Below are 7,536 nucleotides of genomic sequence, written 5' to 3' on the forward strand. Positions count from 1 at the left end.
CGCCAATTAGCACAAATGGTAAGTTCCGACAGTGCCTACAAGTGTGCCTACTGGCCGCTAAATGGCAATACCGGTTTCATATGTATACACCTGGTATTTGAGTCAAGAATATATTTACTCTAAGAAAAAAACTATTCAGTTAATTTGTTCCATTATACTTTTTTGATCAAGTTTAATAAAACATTAAATTAAGAATATTATATTCTTATGATAAGTAACTAAAACTCTAACAAAATGTTTCTTGATCGAAGTAAATTCATATACTTATTTTCACTACTATTTTAATTGAAACAATGTTCATGTTCTTGAGACGAGAAAATGATTGTATTCAGCGAAGAAATAATTTCTTTTAGAAGAATGCTTGAATATTTTCCTTCAAATAATTATTAATTTGAATCGAATGTGATAGAATCACATCACTTTTTTCAACATAAGAACTGTAGACTTGATACAAAAGAAATCACACACATACTATGAAAATTAATATATTAGTCTAAATTAATTTACTTCTTACTGCATAAGCATCTTATTAAATATAATAATCGACAAGTTGACATGTTATGAAGTTGGTTCTCTTCGCCGCTACCAATGATTTTGAAATTCAATAATATTTATAAAATTCAAAACATTGGTGCACGTAATCAATTTTATTTATGCAAATGTGGATAGAAATTTGCAACATTGATAGACTTCTAACTTTAAGCTGACACACAAATCAAATCACTCATAAAACTATGAAAAAATTATAAGTTTATTGCGTCGGTAAGTTTTTGGTGGAGAGAAATTACAATTTTTAAATTGATTTGAAAAAAGTGTTTTTAATTTTGAAATAACTATGCAAGACTAAAAAGTCATTTCATTCCTAAAATTATTAAAAGGTTATAAATTTACTGCATCCATAACTTTTTTCGCTTATTATTTGTATGTGTTAATCTACTCAAAATTAAACCATTTCGAATTTTTTTAACCGTGAAATATTTTTGTGAATCGGAAAATGACTGGGAATTTTTTCCTCGATTAAAACGGCCACCCTGAAATTATTTTCGTGTAGTGTTCAAGGTAACAAAAAATTATCCGAACTTAGAAATAACAATAAATATTCCTGCTAAATACAGAAATTCTTTATGCAATAAGGAAATATTACATTTTTGGATCCGGCTAGATAAAAATTGATTTCTAAAAAGTAAAAAATTTTGGTATGTGAATCTTATTTCATTTAAAATAGGGTTGTAAGACATAGTTGTATTTTGTTTAAACAAAATTTTCGTGTTCGATAATAGCAGTTTTAAAATCACAGAAATGGCAAAATTCATGAAAGTCATAAGTAAAAAAAAATAGTTTTGAAAATATAAAATGATCATGTGTTATTCTAATTTAAACTAAATGAGTTTCAGACAACAGATTTTTTAAGTTTAGAAAAAAATGGTAATCTAGCCGAATTCAAAGAATTAATTTTTCATCAATGAAAAACAAATTCCTTTATTAGGCAGGACTTTTAAAAATAATTTCCAACTTTATATTCTTACTTGCTATCTGAAATAGTTAATATCTTGTTTTATATTTTTCTGTTATTAATTGACAATACAATGATTCCCGCGTACTGTAGCGCCCATATAATGTGGCTATTTTAAATAATTGAGTATAAATTTAGGTTTGTTAAAATAAAATTAACAAAATTATGCTTTTCAGTCAATGAATTCAGTGATCATAGAAAATAGCATTTTAATATGTCATTAATTATAGAAAATTTAATGCAGATATTTTTAGTATGAATTTTTATAAAAACTTAATAAAATTCAGTGTCTCAGTCGGAGAATTTACTAATTATAGAAAATGTCTTGGACTACAAATGGTTAACCTTTTGGCAATCATCCATATTCTTACATCATTTTTTTTATTATGTAAATAATAAAAAATAAATATATGCCCGTGCAGAAATTTCGATCTGGCCCTCATCAGGGCCAGATCAGTCCAGATCGGGTCCCGATCAGGAATTCTGGTCGGGCCAGATCGCGGACGAAACACACGCCCAGATCGGGGCCAGGTCGGGACACCCGAACGGTTCCCCATTGATGCCCGATCGGTACACGATCAATCTCATCATAATCCATTCGTGAATTTCACGAACGAAGATTAATTATAAGTAAACTCGAAACTATCGAATGGTCCTCTCCTTTCGAAGGCCACCTTAATATTTTGAATGTCCAATTAAGAAACGTAAGATTATTGTAGATTGTATCAGTTTCGAGGAAAAGGTTACTTTTTAATGAAAAAAATGGATGATAACCAGAAATATTTTCAATTAACAATTTTAATTTCTTGAAAAAAAATTTATCTATAAAACTTCTTAACAAATTAGAAAAACTATTTTCGCAAAAAGATTCCATACAACTTGACATTTTCCAATGTTTACAAAGAAAATCAGCGGGAAATAGCCTATGATTTACGATTTATTAACATTTTACTGTAAAGAAGTTTCAATTTTCTGTCAATTGCATTACTTTTCGAGAAATTCGAGGTGGTGGTTGTAGAAAATACTTTCACTGAAAAATTGAGCTATCATTTATTATATCGTTTTATTTTTTCAAGTCTGTTAAGAAGCAAGATAGACCAAAAAACTTTTGAACAAAAATGAAAAGTTTTGAAGTAAACATTTCGGGTTATTTTAAATATTATTTACAGAATATGCATTTAATTAATTTTTATTATTAATTATTAATTTCGACCTAATGGACATTTTAAGAAGTTGAAATGTCATTGTTTGTAATAAAAAAGAAAAATAACTATGTTTAGCATTTTAAATTTTGCGTGAAACCAATTAGATTCCGAATGTGACGCATACGCAGTTGAGTAACTAGCTCTTGTTGGAATCCCTACGCAATTGGCATTTTGCATTTTGATTTTGATTTGATAACAGAATCGATTGTATCACATATTTTATTCTCATAATCTAAAAACATTACAATTTTGTGCATAATGCAATCCATTTCTTGTCAGTAGATTTGATAATTCTAACTCTACATTAAATCGAAAAACCTTGAGTTCTTAAATAATAATTGGAAACAAGAGAACTTGATCAATTTCATCATATAATAATATTTGACTCATATAATGGTAAATATACTAATTTTACCTAAAACAATTTTATTAATTATTAATGTGTTTGAGGCTAGTTTTCAATGAGCCCGCAGAGTGTAATTACTTACTCTCATCAGAGATGAGGTGGGAGATAGACGATCCCATGTATTTAATTTCAAACGATTTTCGCCAGCGCCACCTATTACCTGAGGCTTTTGCGAACTAAAATAAAGGGCTCCCAATTACTCAGGTCAGTTTACGAACTGAAATAGATGATAGGCGGTTCTACTTGAGCGGTCAAACAGGGCGGCATTTTTCCAGTATGACAATGTCGGTAGAGAAGATCAGAGTGGGTAATTTCACGTATATGGTCTATACATGGACATAGGAAACACGGGACTAGGCATGCCATCCTAACTTGGCGAGCGGGGTTGAATCCACGGGAGGGGGGAGAATTCCAAGAGTGGGGAGAGCCGCCATCTTACGATGTGCTATTTGATTATGCGCACGAGCATTTTTTCCGACAAACTGTGCACGAAAATATAAACATGTGGGCGCTGCCATGTTAGTCGCGGGACATCAAACGGTGGCGGACCTCCCCCCCCCCCCCCCCCCCCCCCCCCCCCCCCCCATTGCATCACCCCCGCAATGGCATGCCTAGTCCCCTGTTTCCTATGTCCATGGTCTAAACGAAATGAGGTATCGCTATGAAAGTTTGGGAAATTTGTTGATTTTGAATTGAAACTTTAACTATTTTAATTATTGTTCAAAATTAACCTTTTTCGGTAATAATTCATCTATTTGGTTGACAATTTTAAAATGTTTGTTTTCAAGTTTGTTGTTTTTTATCAGAAAATTAATTTTCTGGGTTAAAAGTTCTTCTTTTTATTGAAAATTATACTTTTTTAAATTCGTTGTTTTTAGGTTGAAAATTGAGCTATTTAATTTGTCTTTTTAATGCTTAAAAATTAATCTTAGTATAAAATTCATTTTTTGCGTTACAAATGCAAGTTGCTTTAAAAAAATATTTGGTAAATTTTCGGAAATATTTCTTTTTAATTCACTCAGCATCTTCTCAAATTTCTAAATGTCTGAAACGGAAGCGAATTTTTCTTAAAATTTTAAAAAATATTAAAAAAATTAAAAAACTTGTCTTAAATATTTCGATTTTTTCGCGCAATTTATAGAAATGATGACTTGACAGGGTCATTGCATTTTTTAAATTTTGTGGAAAAAGTGCAAAAATCATATAATCTTGCAAATAATGACAGGGTCTTTTTAATTGAAAGATACTTTTTTCTATAGAATATTTAACTATTTCTTGAAAAATCGTCGTTTTATAAATATTTGATAAATATTAGGAAATCTTTTAAACTTCGAAAATATTTTCAGTCACTTCAACACCCAAATTTTTCTTACAATTTTTACGTTCTAAAAAATTTAAAAATTGCTGAAGATATTATGGATTCTTTCTGAGCATTTTTAGAAATCTTTTAAAATTTTCTCTAACAATTTATTTTAAAAAACAAGAAATCCTTTCAAATTTTTTGTATGGATATGATTTTAGTGGATGTTTTCAGTTTGTTATTTGCTGAGATGCCGAAAAATGTTAAAAGAGAAATATAGATTTTTTAATATTTCGAAAGATAAAGCTTTTTAAAAATTTTGAAAGATTTGAATATTATAAAAAAGTTTTCTTAAGTTTCCTAAAAAATGTAACATTTTTCTTATTTTAAAAGTTTATTTGAAGAGAATACTTAAAGAGATTCCAAGATTTTTGAAGAAAATTGTCAAAATGATCCAAAATTAATTTTAAAAGAATATTCTATAACTTTTTCAAGAAATTACTAAAAAAGATTCCTGAATATTTTAATATTGAGAAGATTTTTAAAAGATAAAAGAAAATTTAGATTTCTGAAGATTTTGAAATAAGGTTTTGGATTCTATTTCAGAATTTAAAAGGATTTAAGAAATTAAAAATTTTTGGCCTAACATTTCGTGGAAAGTTGTAATTTATTTTTTATTTAAAAAACAAATTTTTTTAAAGAAAATTTAAAAAAATGTTGAAACTATTTAAAATATTGATAAACTTCGTTGCCTCAAGAATCCGGTAAACAAAAGTATCAACACTCAGAAATTTCCAAAAAAGTAAATATGATTTATCGCGTATATGCTTGGACTGGTGTCATTTTGAGATGACGGTTGCTGACAGTGGAACCATGCGGTGTTTGTTTAATCTTTTTCTTTACATTTTCATATACAATATTGCCTAAATTCATATTAATTAATGTAATATTTAATTTTATGTAATATGGTGTAAAAATGGAAAAAAATTTTAATTATTTGTTTTTTGGTAGACAATAAAGCTCGTATGAAGGTTCCTTTCTTTATCGAAAATTCAAATATTTGATTAAAAATTAATTTTTTCATTTACAATTTTTGATTGAAAATTGAAGTATTCCACCAGTAAAATTTTGTAGTTCAAACTTTAACAATTCTATTTATTTTTTATTAGTTTAAAATTAATCTTCATAGTTGAGAATTCTTTTTTTATAGAATATTTATTCTTCAACGCCCAAATTTGTCTTAAAAAATTAAAAAACTGCCGAAGATATTTTGGATTTTTTCCCAGCATTTTTAGAAATCTTCTTAAATTTTCTCTAGCAATTTATTTGTAAAAACAAAAATCCTTTTAAATTTTCATATGAATCTGAAGAATATTCTTTCATTACCTTTCAAAATTGTCAAAAAGATTTTTAATTTGTTGGAAACCCTGACTGATTACATTCTGCATGAATATGATTTTAGTGGATGTTTTCCGTTTGTTATTTGCTGTGAGGCCGATTAATGTTGAGCGAAATATAGATTTTTTTGAGATTTCGAATGAAAAATCTTGTTAAGAATTTTTAAAGATTTGATAAGGATAAAATAGTTTTCTTAAGTTTCCTTAGGAAATTTACAATTTTTTTATTTTTAAAGTTAATTTAAAGAGAATATTTAAAAAGATTTCAAGATTTTGTAAGAAAATCATCAAATTTATCAACAAATAATTTTGAGCGAATATTCACAACTTTTTAAAACATTTCAAAAAATTCAAAAAAAATCTGGAAAATTTTAAGGTAATTTTTATGATTTTGCACAATTAAAAAAAATAGAAAAAATTAGAATTTATTAAAAACATAATTTTGAAATTTTAACAAATAATTTTAATATTGAGAAGACTTTTTATAGATAAAAGAAAATTTACATTTTTGAATATTTTGAAATAAAATTTTACATTCTTTTTTAAAATTTGTAAAGTTTTTAAGAAATTAAAATTTTTTGGTTTAAGATTCCGGGGAAACTTTTTATTATTTTTTAATTAAAAAAAAAAAATTTTTAAAGAAAATTTAAAAATATTTTGAAAATATTTAAAACATATAAAAAATGCGTCGACTCAAGAATCCGGTAAAACAAAAGTATCAACACTTAAAACTTTCCGAAAAAATAAATACTATATACCACCCAGTTCACGGTCGTGAGACGTGGCCATAGATGTGATTTACCGCGTATATTTTGGAAGCTGGTGTCATTTTTAGTTGACGGTTGCTGATAGTAGGACCATGCAGTGGTTGTTCGATCTTTTTTTTTAAATTTTTATGTACAATATTTCCTAAATTCATATAATTCGACCTAATTTTTTATATATTTCAGACAATTTAAAATTATTAAATTAGAATAGTCCGCAAAGTGTGATTTTGTTTTAAATTCGTCCAGTTTGTTGAAATGATATTGGTAAGGCGAAGGGGAATCTTCGATTCTTGCAGATTCTTAGCAACTCCAGTTCGCAGAACAGGCGGAGAGTTTCCGAGAAATGTATTTCCCCGCCAAACGAATGCAATATAAATAGATGAGTAGCTCTTTAAATTTGCTTTCTTGAAAACTTATTATATAATCTAATTAAATAGTATTTAGTTGAACTTTAATTAAATAAATAAATTGATTAAAATAAATTAAATAATAAAATATCTAATTTTCTTTTAACTTTTAATACTTTTCACATTTCCTAATTTAGTATATGTACTAATAACTGAGTTATTAGATTCAGCCTTTAAAAATAGGGAAAAAAAACTTTTTAAAAATCTGGGCTATTAAGTTCAGCTTCAGTTTAGAGTTAAAAAATTATGTTATTTTTTGCAATTACAATCATTTTTAATACAAAATACAAATTTGGAATAAATATTTGCTTGTTACAAAGGTAAAGCTACATTCCAAGCTTTGACAAGAAGAAATCGCGGCTTATCTGTTTCTTTTTAAAATTACGAGGGTAGTTCAATAAGTCCTTAGAATGACCAACAGATGGCGCGCGAATCGCTCGAAATCATCTGTTTTCAGTCAGAACCACTCCCGACTAGATATATGGTGCAGTCACAGTCCACATCTTCTGAGTTTACGTGTTTTTATAACCAATTGAAAAAA

Source organism: Belonocnema kinseyi, chromosome 5 (assembly GCF_010883055.1).
Source record: "Belonocnema kinseyi isolate 2016_QV_RU_SX_M_011 chromosome 5, B_treatae_v1, whole genome shotgun sequence".
Lineage (NCBI taxonomy): Eukaryota > Metazoa > Arthropoda > Insecta > Hymenoptera > Cynipidae > Belonocnema > Belonocnema kinseyi.